The 14,157-nt window shown below is 41.8% G+C and overlaps 1 long non-coding RNA gene across 7 annotated transcripts; it reads left to right on the top strand.

Moving 5' to 3' along the window:
• The first annotated feature begins 6 nt into the window (after positions 1-6).
• LOC119365353 lies at positions 7-10,217 on the top strand. 7 transcript variants are annotated; one of them, XR_005175465.1, is made up of 11 exons: positions 7-427; positions 791-854; positions 950-1,154; positions 2,216-2,357; positions 3,128-3,199; positions 3,736-3,797; positions 4,086-4,869; positions 4,946-5,061; positions 5,145-5,233; positions 5,659-5,820; positions 9,749-10,217. It is a non-coding gene; the product is annotated as an uncharacterized LOC119365353 (long non-coding RNA). The 7 variants fall into 7 exon arrangements; XR_005175461.1 differs by having other exon boundaries at positions 2,216-2,450; XR_005175463.1 differs by lacking the exon at positions 3,736-3,797 and adding an exon at positions 1,729-1,828 and having other exon boundaries at positions 2,216-2,450.
• The last annotated feature ends 3,940 nt before the right edge of the window (positions 10,218-14,157 follow it).

Below are 14,157 nucleotides of genomic sequence, written 5' to 3'. Positions count from 1 at the left end.
TCTCCCCCAATCCCCGCCTCCTCTCCTTCTCCTCAATCCGTCGCCTCTCTCCTAAGCCGCCGCCCTCTCTCCTTCTCCCCCGTCTTCGGCCCCGCCCTCGCCATCTCCCGACGCTCCGCCAAGTGGAGAACCAGGAAGGAGGAGGGACGTGAAGTGGAGAAGAGGGGGTGCGATGGAGAAGGAGCCAAGCCCGCAGGAGAGCACGGAGCGCCGGCGCGCCCTGCCAGCCGCGGCTGCTCGCGGAGCTCCGGCATGTGCTGCACCATGGAGGCGCTCGTGGAGGTGCTCTCGCCTTCGGAACCACCTCGATCCGCATCTGGAACCATCCTACTCGTCTCCAACTTTTCCAGCTCACCGATGAGGACCTCGTCTCGGCCTCCTACCAGCCCCATCCGTTAGAGCACAACGCCGCCTTCTGCCTCCCCATGTGAGATCCTTGTTCTGATTCCTTCCTCTCTTGATTAATTTCATTATATTTCATTTCTAGGGTTTGATGTCGAGGAGGTTCCTACACCAATGGTGACAGCGGGCTCTGCTGCAGGTATGCTTATCCTCTCCATCACTCTTTTCCATCTCTCTCCTAATGAAACATTTTTTTGTGCTCATGGAGTGCTTGATGAATTGCTTGCAGGAAGCAGGGTCTAATAATGTACAATTTTGCAGCTGCTGGTTTAATTGTTCAAATGGGAGCTTCGTAGGGGCATGTCCTCAATTCCATTACCTTTCTAGATTGTTGTTTCATGGTTGATGCAATACTCAGTTTGGTGGTTTCCTTTTGTTTTTGCTGTAGAGAGTGGAAGATTTTTGGAATGGTGCGGACAGGTTGAGAGCAATAGATGTTTTTTAAGTCCTAGGTGAGCACTCCAGGTTCTGTGAATTTTTCCTTCACAGTACTGCATTATTTTCATACTTAAAGGAAATATAAAATGATATGGTTTCTCTCTCACAGATTGTTACTACCGAGAATGGAATTCAAGAAGAGATACTTTTGGTGTTGTCTTATTACCTCTCGTATCTGATAGATAACACAAAGTTATCGGTTTAGTTGGAAAAAGAAAAAGTCCAGATCAATTGTGAGGATATGATCATTGGCATACTTACCCCCTGATGATGCCTCATTTCTTCAGAATTTGAGGTTGTTCTTAATATGCCAGGTAGGTCCGGCTATCGAGTCAATAATTATATTTTGTAGTGTGTGATGATACATTAATAATCACACTTGAATGTGTTACCTAAACCTGTCTTGCTTTTGTATTTCATCCTCCTTTGAACCATCCAATGACTTGTGCACTACAAATGATAAGTGTGACGTGTACAGAAACCTGCACCTTATATTCCTGTCTTGCTTTTGTATTTCATCCTCCTTTGAACCATCCAATGACTTGTGCACTACAAATGATAAGTGTGAGGTGTACAGAAACCTGCACCTTATATTCCTGTCTTGCTTTTGTATTATATCCTCCTTTGAACCATCCGACGACTTGTGCACTACAAATGAGAAGTATGAGGTGTAAAGAAACCTGCACTTCATATTTCTCACATTCCTGTTTTATTTAATGTCTGAGCCTCTTTATATTTCTTACATCTGTGATTTATCTAATCTCTGAGCAAGTGTGACTGTGTATAATTAAGTTAATAAGCCCAGTTGTTTGAAGAAGCAATTTGCATTCCAGATTCTAGAATTGTACTAATTCTTCTATCCATTTTGATTTGCCCCTGTCATTGTAGAAGTATGAGTGGATTGACTTTTCTTGATGTGTATTTTATACAACGAGCAACTACCTTGCGCTGTCTTTCATCCGCCAACAATCCCATGACCCTGCATCAGGTCAGAAAAATATTCAATAATTATTTCTTATGCAGGGTCATTGGATTGTTGGCTTCAGACATACTGTACTGTTGGGCTTCAAGCATACTTCAGTTCTAAACTTATTCCCTTTTCCCTTCATTTTTCTAAGACTGTACTGTTGAGCATTAAGTAGGAGTAGTTACTTGTACCAAGGAGCAGATATGTATGACATGTTAATTTCACTTACTTTTGGAACGAAGATCTCACTTCATTTATATTAGTCCTTGACGTCTGTGTTCTTTATTGTGCAAAGTTGTTCCTTTCTGGGTAGATGAAAGTTCAGATTCCACCAAAGGAAGATTTAGTAGGCTTTCTGTTACATGTTGCTAAAAGTAAATGAATCGAATTCTTTCTGTTTTGGTTCAGGACAATTTGATTTTGGGAGGACAAAGGTCAGACAAGGATGAGAATGGGATACCAGATTACAACGATGGAGGCTCGGACATGGATCTGCTCATGCTCTCAGCGGGAATACTGGATGTTCTCGAAGCTTTGCCATACACACGTGGTACTTTTGGCACTTGCGTGGGCTCCAGTTTGTGTCAATGCAATTGCATCTGTGAGCGGCTTATGGTGATCAGGCTTGGTTATTGGCCTACATGTATGTTTGTGTATGGATGTCACAAAATTGTTATGCAGAAAATAAGAGTGTAGTTCATTTCAGAGATACAAGCGATCTTGTTCAGTTTAGTCAGAGCACATGCAAACAAGTAGTTCCCTAGGGTGGAGGCCTTCCACTTGCTTTTGCTAACTATATGAAATAGACTGAACCTGAACCTGACTACAATTGAATGTCTAAGCTGAATTGTTGCATCCGTAGACATGGAATTATGGATCAATTTTAGCTCTCAAGAACTGCATACTTATGGTCCTATGCAATCCCAATTTATTCAGGCAAGCATCCCAAAAGTTCACTAATGAACAAAGCAACATCACACAGAATCTAAGTTTAAGGCCAGGTTACTGTAATGTATTTTTAAAGATGTACATTAGAGAAATTGTTCAGCCAACAATCCAATTAAATTTGTGTGCAGCTATATATATATTTACTAATCAATCTTTTCCCTTCTCTCTATCTAATTTTAACATTGCACAATGATTTACTCCTTGTTTGTAGCTTACACTGAAATCTAAGCTTGTGTGCATGTATGTATTATGAACCAGCCCTGTCCATTGCCTTACTGGATACATAAGTCTCTCCATTGCTGTTGTCGGATGGGTTTATGTTTGCTGTTGTCGGATGGGTTTATGTTTGCTATTATTTTCTATCTTGGTTAGGAACCGTGTGCTATAATGCACCAATGCTGCTTTCGGATGACGACGACAATGCCAAACGCACCATCACCTGAGGTAGCTCATGTCTATATCTCATTTACTTATCATGATATGTACTTGGAAGTTATTCATATTGGTTTCTTAGGATCGCCTTCAAGAGCATGCTGAAGAATCACGACAAAAACTCCCCCAGTGATTGTGCCACTCCATGAGACATCCATATCAAACTGAAACTCAATTTCCTTGCATTAGCCAAATCATGCCATCACATATTCTTTGCTGTTGTTTTGGAACTATTTCAGTATGGTTGAGTTCTTTTTTGTAAGTGTACTCTTTATGTTGGTGACTTATTTTTTTAATTGATTGTTCTTTTACAAAATTGAGCAAAAAGAAAAGAACAAAGAAAAATTGTTTAGCTAGATAGGCAAAGCCGCTGATGTTTACTTGTTTGCTGTAGACCCTTGATGGGCCATGCTTTTCTCTGCTTTTTGCGTTCCTGGACTGTAAGAAATCTTGTGGATGTGCTCTCTGTTTTCCTGTTACTTTCTTCGCCACTCACATTTAAATTTGCTAATATATTAGTTTTCAAATATGACGTGTACATATCCAAGGATGAAGAGAAGAAGAAGAATCGGGATTGTCAATTGTGTATTTGCAATTGTACAAATCCGAGGTGCTATACTTATCTGCATTTAAATTTGCTTTTTTTTCTTGGAACTATTGGCATGTAGAGGAGGCTGCGTTTTATTTGGTGGTCCGTTAGGCACATAAGTAACTGTTTTTGTCTTTTTCACAAAACAAGCTGAGCTTCTGGTGTATATGGGCCCAGCTCCATGTTTTTATTGCCAAAAAAATAATTAAGTACAATGTTAGATGTGCTGGTTCACATGCCAATTGATCCTGTTTTTGAGGCCTTAATCTTACCATCCTATCTGAATATTCCTTTTATGACAATTCATAGGTCTATGCGATTGGCGGGGATGGAACCATGAGAGGAGCAGTGGCGATATTCGAAGAGTTTAAACGGCATGGTTGGAGGATATCCATTACATGGATCCCAAAAACTGTGGACATCGGCATGATAGACAGGTCGTTTGTGTTTCAAACTGCAGTGGAGATTACTCAGCATGCAATCAATGCGGAACATGTGGAGGCTGTGAGCGCTGTGAATGGCATTGGTCTTGTCAAACTTACGGGAAGGAGCACAGGACACATTACTCTTCATGCCACCCTGAGCAGCCGAGATGTTGACTGCTGTGAATCTTGAGATTGATTTCCACGTTGAAGGGAAGGGAAGCCTGTTTGAGTTCCTGTATGAAAGGATAAAGAAGAAGGGGCATGTTGTGGTCGTTGTTGCTGAAGGCGCTGGTCAGGAGTTAATACCCCAGACTGATGACTCAACAGAGTTAACTTAATCTGAACCTCCTCTGTTTCTGCTATATATCTCTATTTTTCTGAACTTAACAACCGAACAGTATTATATATTAGATCAGCACACAAGTGAACTAGAAATCATTTTGTTCAGATTGTTGGTACCCTCAGTGGAAAATTATTCCTTATTGGTTGGGGATTTGGAGACGTAGTATCTGGTTGATGAAGGATTTTTATCTCCTAAGCTCCACACATTCTCTTCCATCTAACACAACCGGCACGGTCAAGTGGTGTAGTAGTTGACGGTCGACAGCTAAAATCAAGGCACCGCCTTAATTTAGGCGGAAAGACCACAGCTCTTCCATCTACACCAGGTTTGTTTCTTTCAGCCCTAACATGTTTAGTCATATAGTTGTCGACAAACCCTGACATGATTCTGCTACAACACAGAAGGATTGGGAAAATATTAAATTTGGTGTTGAAGAGGTGTTGATTTCTATGATGTTCCGTTCGTGAAGGATGCCAAATTGCCAATGTTATTCATGAACTCAAGGACTTCCGGAAAAGTAATGTTTCTGTCATCTGTGGAAGTCTTGGAAATCTATAATGGGAGCTTACTCAATATTTAATTTGTTATTTTAATATCCAGGTGCTAATGTGGATATACATTTCATTCCTGAAATCAAGAGGGCTAATTCAACTCCAAACCTGTGGTCAATTATTGCTGCTTCGGATGGGGTAAGGCCCTTATATTGCATGTAATGTTAGTTCATTCATGTTAAATCAAGTAGAAACTCCTTCCCACATGGAAATTACCTTAGGTCGCCTGTTTCATGAGAACTAAGTTCAAGAAATGATTTATTAAGGAGCTTTGGTTGTAACTGAAATTCACTGCAAAACTGCATATGGAAACATACAATATTTTTCTCCCTCTTAACTCACCTCAAAGTAAAGGACTTCTGGAGATAAAATTGTTGATTGGTAGGGCCTCGGTTTATTAACTATTAATATATTTTTAGAAGTTGAAGGCCAAATTATATGTTGTTTCTTCTTTGGGATGAAACAGATCATACGTGTGGCGTCGACTAAGACCGTAGTCTGATCATACTAGGCCTTATTGATTGTTGATTCTACTTCCATAGTCTGATATATTCAAGGTGCAGCCAAGATCAGGCAAGAGGACGATGTTCTGGTTGTTTCGACAGAAAATCAGCTCAAAGACTGAAGCCCCTATCCCAGTGTTAAAAACCTCAATCAACCGTAGCTAAAGCTGGAATCAAGTAGAGCAGTGGCTACTCCGAAAACTTTGTTCTGATCACTTCCAGGTAATTGGCTAGGATTTGTACCGTCCTTTTCCAGCTATCACAGATGGTATACTGCATACCAATGAGCATAGATGATTTATGTTGATGAACTATTTTAGATAGTGACACCGAAGTGTTATTCTATGGATAGCCTTCAGATGTTCTTTTGCATTTTTCCTGTGCAAAGATATATATTAATGGACAAACAGTGCTTACATGTTACCCTTTTGTCCACGAAGGCGTATTAGCATGCCTAGCTGCCAAGTATAAATAGTATGTGCATCACTCAGTAATTAAGCATCCTGGTGAAATAGAGTATCTTAGAAAAATAAACGCTAACGTGTGCTGATACGTTGCTAAACCTACATGATATGAACTCACTTCTCTTTATTAATTGTTGGTTTACTTCAATGCCTGCAATGGCACTCCTAGGAATGTTAGAGCAACTCCAACACGCCGATCTAAACTGTCCACGCGCGTTCGTTTGGGTCGAAACTCACACAATTTGCGGCTCGACGCGCCGATGCAAACGGACGAGTGTCCGCTCTTTGTCCGCGCGCGACCCATTTCAGACCCAAATTCGGGCCAGATTTGCACCGGCGCGGACACGGAGTGTATGCATGCGATGCCCGCCCTTGTCCAGCCTCTTGGACCACCAGTCTATGGCACATCCACCCCCATTTCCCTTCCTTCCCAAAAGACCTCCCGCCCACTTGCTCTCCCGGCTGCTTGCCATGCGCGACGCGTCGAACCCCGACGACGCCATCGACCTCGCCTCCACCATCAACATGCCCCGCGCCGTCCGCAAAAAGGCGGTGCCGCCCAAGAAGGTGTTGATGGACGCGTGACGGGTCGTTCCACCAAGAGGGCTGGCCGGAGACAGGTGCATGCCGACAAGCTGGAAGCTGCGGCGGCGGCCGCTGCCCAACAGAAGGCCGCCAAAAGAAGAGTAAATGAAGGCGTACATGGAGATGCGAGTGAAAAAGCTCGAGATAGAGGCGGAGATGCAGGCAAAGAAGATCGAGATGGAGGCGGGGATGCACGTGAAGAAGCTAGAGATGGAGGCAGACGTGCAAGCGAAGAAGGTAGAGGTCAAGGCTGCCAAAGCCAAGACCAAAACAAAAGAAGTGGCGCCCGCTTGCATGATGGAGGTGAAGATCATTACGATGTACTTGAGCATGGTGTTCTCGAGGAAGAAGCCTTGCTTCGAGAAGATGCAGAGGGAGATGCTCAAGCTTGATGAGTGATCTATGACGGAGAGCGTCATCTTTTTTGTATGCCGACTTGTGCTAGCATGAGCACAACCGAGATGTATGGCGTGGTTGAACCACCCTTTTTTTTGTGTGCTGGCAAGTCTGATAGCATGAACCACATTTTGTTTTTTTGGAGGCTGACATGTATGCCGGCAGCAGGCATGGCCGCCGACATGAACTGTGGGTGCTAGCATGGCCGCTGGTATGAATTCAATGGAAAATAAGTATTTACTAAGTTGATTCTGGATCAATCCCATATGCATGGTTTAAATACTTGGCTTGCTCTCGCCTTTTGTGCCATGGGCGCAACAAGTCATCTAGCATGAACAAAGAGAAGCATATGCTTTTGCTTTCAAATGCACTTCGAATGGACTGCGCCTGATCGTCTACTCAATATAAGCAAGTTGCAAGGGCCCCTTATTATATAACTTAATATTAGTATAAATGCCTATCAAGACTTCTGTGTTTATCATCCTTTTGGATCTTATGTAATCTCCTAAGACTATCCTGTGCACTTACCTATCGGTTATTTGCTGCACCTATCGGTTATTTGCTGCTTAGACTGCTATGTGATATGAAATTGTTCATATTTATGGCTTCGGTATAGTATACATAGTAATCATGACTAGATCGTAGAAGTTAGAGATGTACAAATGATTGATTGGAAATATATATTTGTATTTGCAACAACACACTAGATCACGTCAGGTAAATATTTTTGTAGAATATAAGTTAGGTTTAGAACTTTTGATGACGACAGCTGAAAAACCAAAGTAAATCCATGATATATAGTCAGTATAATATATTTAGATATTCATAGATATTCATGGCACTGCATAAGCATAGTTCAGTTCCCCTGGGAGCACTAGCTGCTGGCTTTTACATGTATTTCTTGACTCTAATAAGATGCAGCTAATCTTAGAAAATATAGTAAGCACCTATCATGAAATTTAAAACTGGCATGATGTGGCTCTCCGTTGATAACTATGATGCTTGCATAGCTGGTTGATTTATTTGATTATAATCAAACTAAACCGTCATAATATTAAGATTGTGATTATTCAGATAAAAAATGATCAAAGAAATACATGTACCAAAGTCACATCTGTTGAGATAATGATTAGGCATACAATTGCTTCTTCAAATTATTGCAATATTGTAGTTCTCTGTAGTCTAATAAATTATGTACTGTGGTCCTCCGCCTCACCGCTTAACGGGATGAACCGGGCAACGTACGCCAAGGCGAGACCTGCCTCTCCTCTTAAGTTGATTGGTTTCTCTTTCTGCATTCCTTTTCTATGGTCTCATTTGGCATTTCTCCTTCATGATTATTATGCTGTCCCTTTTGGGTCATCAGATGCTTTACCTCAGCAGCATGATGAGATTCCTTGCTTTCTCCATGTGAATTTTCCAAAAAGCTTATCTATTTAAGGAACCATTTTTTCTCATTGATGTTGCATCAACTAATGCTTATAGTACCTAATAGAACTAAAAGTCGGTTACCCGGTCAACACACCTTATAAAAAAATATGAATGGGCAAGATGTGGCCATCTAGAGTAGAATTTGGTTCATTGATTAATGTAGAAAGACATTGGGTCAAAGTGATCTTTTTCCAAGGTAATCACCACTGTTTTGTTTTAGGCTTATGTGCCTGATGTTTTTTAGGATCTCTGTCAATAAGGGGATATATCAAGGTAGTGTGTTGTGTTCTAATTATAAATGAAGAGAAAGTTAAGAACTTCATAGATACAATGTAATCATGGCTAGAGCGTAGAGGTTAGAGATGTACAAATAATTGATTAAAAAATATATATTGGTATTTGTAACAACACACTGGATCACGTCAGGGAAATATTTTCGTAGAATATAAAGTATGATTTAGAACTTTGACCATGACAGCTGAAAAACCAAAGTAAATCCATCATATATATTCAATATTCATGGCGCTGCACAAGCATAATTCAGTTCCCTTGGGAGCACTAGCTGCTGGCGTATAGATGTATTTCTTGATTCTAACAAGATGCATGGCAATCTTAAAAAATATAGTAAGCACCTATCATGAAATTTAGAACTGGTGTGATGTGGCTCTATTGATAACTATCATGCTTACATAGCTGGTTGATTTCTTTGATTATAATCAATATGAACCATCATAATTCAAGATCGTGATTATTCAAATGATATGATCAAAGAAATACATGTACCAAAGTCACATCTGTTGAGACCATGATCAAGCACACAATTGCTCCTTCAAATTATTGGGATATTGTAGTGCTCTTTAGTCTAATAAATTATGTATTGTGGTGCTCCACCTCCTTTTCTCTTCTTGCCAGGACATATACTCTGCATGGGAAGTTGCCTACTTGGTATGAGCTTCAGTAGCATCGGCATCCGCTACACCTTCCTATGTTCTTTTGTTAATAGTCTGCCCATAATTATAACAACGAAATGCATGAATGTATATAGCTTTGCACCAAGACACTTTACTTTATCTATGATCTGTCATTTTTGTGAGTCGCAGATGATTTTGGCATTGATATTCTCATGCAAGCCATCCTATCTTTGCAAGCCTAAAGATAGAATACACTCAGGGCACCACATGTTTAAGTTGTCACTCCTATGTTTATAAGTTTATAGGAAGCAAACATTTTCATTATCTTTGGCACTTATATTTTCATTATATTAACTTGTGCAGCGGAGTTTTAAAATCAAAACGGGGCAATTCTCTACTGTGACAAAGTGAAGAGAAAACTGATGCATCAAACTAATACAGAAATTCAGTTCATATGAAGCAGAAGAAAGGCATACAATACCTTACATTGACAGTGATTGTTAGCCCATTGTGGTACTTCAAATCTGATAAAGAATATATTTCATGACTGAGACATGACATTTGGAGAATCTCAGTTCTAATATCTACATGAATCAACTTTTATTTTGTCATGCTACTGAATGTTCTGATATGGGACTATCTATTCTGTGTATCTCTTATAAGTAATAATGAAATGATCTATATGTAAAGTTTTCCTATTTTGATTATATTATGTTGTCGATGATGCATGGTTCTTGAATTTGGAGATTAACATTTAGGCTTTTGATATTTTGAACCTTTTTGCTTTGTACTAAACTTGATGCAAACCAGTTTGTCTTATCTGGCACTGCCACTCAGTCTTTTTGGAACAAATTTTGTCATGTGCTTGCAAATTAATTACCTATTGACTTAGTATTCTCAGTTTACCATGTTTTTGGTATATCTCTACTGTTTGTGATCTATACTAAACTTATTAGTCCTGAAAGAGTGCTGTAATTTCCTTTGGATGTACAAGATTTATACATGCCGGGTCACGACGCTTGGACAGGCAATGGTTTCCGATCTAGTGCATGATTATCGTGAGCGGGCTGGACGGGGCTTCCCTGCTCCCTCTGCATGCTCTCAACTCATTTGTTCTCCGTCCAACATCCGCTTAGTTTTCCCCTCCTTGCACACAGCCACGACCTCTACTATGTATGTATATTACGTAAATACTAAAATACATATATACTTGTATGACGTTTGCCGTCTTCTCCCACGGGCACACCGCTCCACTCCATGCAGCACACCATATCCACCTACACTCCGGCGAGCCCGGCCACCATCGCTGCCTGCATGGTGCACCACTGCACCTCCACGCTGAGAGCAGGTACTAGTATCCTCTCAGCTCCCTGCCCTCCTTCACCATCTTTAGCTCCACGCGCATGCGTATGCACGCAGCCAACTGTGAGGAAGAGCGTGTTCTTGACCAGTGGCTGGGTCACAAGCAGCGATCCCGGTGTCCTTCGCTTGAACACGACCATGACCCCGTTCATCGGCATGGACACCATGATGAGCACGGTGAAGGTTCATACATTTAGACCTTGTCCCGCAGTCTCCGCCTTGCCACTGGCGACGCGTAAACGATACCAAGATTGCGACGGCGCCGAGGACGTGCACCACCGGGAGGATGCCTATGCCGACAAAGAAAAGCGACAAGACAATACGACATCGCGCATCGAGCTCGTGTTATCTAAGTAGTCCAACGACTGCTCATCTCATCACGGTCGGCGTACGGTTTTTCCGACGGCGGCTGCGGCACATCTCAAGCTTGGTGACCGCGTGCCTCTTGACACATCGGGATCTGTGCACAACTCCGCTTACCCAATTGCCTTGCAAAGTGACGCTGGGGAGATGGAAATACGGTGTCTGATCGGGTTTTTTATCGCTCTAGGCGTCGCGTCAAGTGCTTCAAGCCGCGGAAACAAACACACAATTCACGAGCTGGAGATGCCATCGGGATAACAGCATATGCGTGTAAGTGTGTTGTGCGCGTGTGAATTAAATACGCCGTGGCGCTCTGTTTGCTTAACAAGAAAGTTGTGTGGGCACAGTGGTTAGCATATGTGGGCTTCAGCGGACGATCGACCGCTGGTTGATTAGTGTTGTGTTTTTTTTCTCACTAATAGATGGGACCCACGTAGGTAAAGAGAGGGTGTTGTGGTGTTTGACCAGTCAACAGAGTAAAATACAGAGCTATACTGTGACCCAGCGACCGTATAATCATTTTAATTTTAAGTCGTATATAGTGACCATATTAATCATATTCTAAAATACAGTGACCAAAGTGAACTTTCGACACAAGTTCAATAACCGTGGATGCATTTTACTCTTTTTTTTAACATGAGCTGACGGCTGTTGGAATGAAGGCCGAGCGAGCCGAACATGTCAACCGGCCATGTACGAAATTGCTGGAAATTCTCGATGCATTTCTGGTGTTATTTTTTAAAAGCTAGTGCATTTCCGGTGGGTTTTTTTTTTTGCGAATATTTCTGGTGTTAACCTGGCTAGCTTGAGCGTCAACCTAAGTTCATCAAAAGAATAAATTTTTTTTTATCGTCAACCTGCTCTCCAAGCATCCTTGGTACGTACGCAGTGTACATGAGAAATGCTCAGCTACCACTCCATGCTCGTAAGCTAGCTTATTAGCTCATACTAGTGTCCTCACCTCCTCTAATGGCCGCTATAGTTCGGGTTTTGTACTCTACCGGGTTGATGTAAACACTGACAGCACGACCATTACCAGCTCCTGCTTTATCATGCCATACATAATTAAGTTGAATGACAATAGCACTGAACTGTCTCGCTCGGAACCCTTTTCAGCTGGTGTGATGTATACATGAGAGGAGAGAGTGTCGGCCGCATCCGATCCAAGAAGAAGCAGGCGATGCCGTCTCTTTTACCTTGTACGACGAGGATGATCATAATGCCGTCGGCGATGATGACATCGGCTGTGCAAAGAATAATCTCCTCGCTTCCAGATGGTAATAGTGCACCGGAATGGACACTGTTCCTGATGTAGAAAACGGCGAACTATTCTTGCACCAAAGACTGTTAAACATTTGTCTATATATATTAATAATTTCGCCATGGTGGAATTTCTGATTATGTTGAACAGAGCATGGTTGCGTGGAACCAAACATCCTACAGATTCTAAGGGCATATCCAAGGGACGCCTCCAAATATTCCAAAGCATCAAGAATCACAAGTAGCACAATGCATCTCAATAATCCAAAATTAAGTATTTCAATGCAAAAATATTCCAAATATAAATTACAATCCAATCATAATAAAGTTTTGAGATAAAAAAGTTCGAATTTAAATTCAGTTTATTCCCACATATGCTCTTGTTTTGAAGTTGTGTAAGGGTTCCTCAATTGTGAATCTGATAAGAGCATCTACAATCAGAATTACCTATTCCAGGTCCCTATACGTCCGCGAACTCTCCCGGACGCGCCTGCTGACAATGAGCGGACGACCCTCAAATAATGCATTTTGCAACCACAATACCTACTTTGAAAACATCAAATACATGCAAGACACATGCACATCGATCATCTTGGCCAAATATAGTTCAATGCGTATAAATACAAATTGTTCGTACTTAAGAATACATGATCCAAACATAGTTCAAACATAAATAGTGTTCATAGTGCAATAATGATAAATTAAAAACAAAGTTTATTGATTTCCAGTGTGGACCTACATATATGCTCCACAAGATCATTCAAAAGTTGCATATGCACATGTTAATCTTGTAGTTGTCGATACATCTCCAGAAAGTTGGCAATGCTCTCTGTCTCTTGTTTCGGAAGGCGGACATGAGTTCTGGGCTTCTTGAAATCATACGTGCGCGTTGCCCCTTCACCTTTATCCTCAACAACCATGTTGTGTAAGATTACACAACATGTCGTGAGCTGCTAAAGTGTCTCCGCTTCCCACATTATCACATCTCAATGAATTCGATGAGGTGATGAACTCGTTGAATATGAATTCATCAAGATCAGATTTCCCACAACCATCATTCCACGATGAACCCATTGATGACCTAGAAATGATGATCGAAAGAATCAAAATCTAGCTCTGACATTTTATCAAACATGTAGAGCGTGAGGTGTATATATGGGGAGTTGGACGTATCAGGGCGGCGTCCGGTGGTGGAGAACTACGGTCGGCGGCAATGTGGATTGCAGCCTTCGGTGGCGAAGCCTTGGGTTGGGGATGATGATGGAGCAATGGCACCGGCAGAACTCTGATGACGGCTCTATGAACGAGGGCCAACAACAGAGAAGAGGAGAGAAGGAGGGAGGCTGGCGCGGATATAGCCGAATTGGCGCGAACCTAATGGTTAGTCCGACGTTGTAGGCACATTCGGGCGTCACATATCCGTTCAGATATGAGCCGGATATGAGAAGTGCCAGTCAGTCTGGATATGAGGAGTGCCGGTCAGTCGGGATATGGAGAGCCTATTTGGACGACGTTTTTTCATCTGGACACTGACCGGGCAGCCCGTCAGGGCGTTTGGGGCGGCTATGGGTCCTGTTGTAGATGCTCTAATGCATTTGGAGAAATTATTCAAACGCTGCCGCATTCCGCTATGGAAGCTGGACAAGATCACTTGTATGTTCAATTTCAACACCCAGAACTTTGTGAATTGCTAGAGTTGCTCTAAACACACTAATCCCTTTGTTCAGATAAACGAATAGAAATGACGAGGGTTTTTATCCATCAAACTCCGGAAGAGCCTCGCTCGC

Source organism: Triticum dicoccoides, chromosome 2B (assembly GCF_002162155.2).
Source record: "Triticum dicoccoides isolate Atlit2015 ecotype Zavitan chromosome 2B, WEW_v2.0, whole genome shotgun sequence".
NCBI lineage: Eukaryota > Viridiplantae > Streptophyta > Magnoliopsida > Poales > Poaceae > Triticum > Triticum dicoccoides.
Note: the sequence above shows the minus strand (reverse complement) of the source record. Positions and strands in the feature narration are given on the sequence as shown.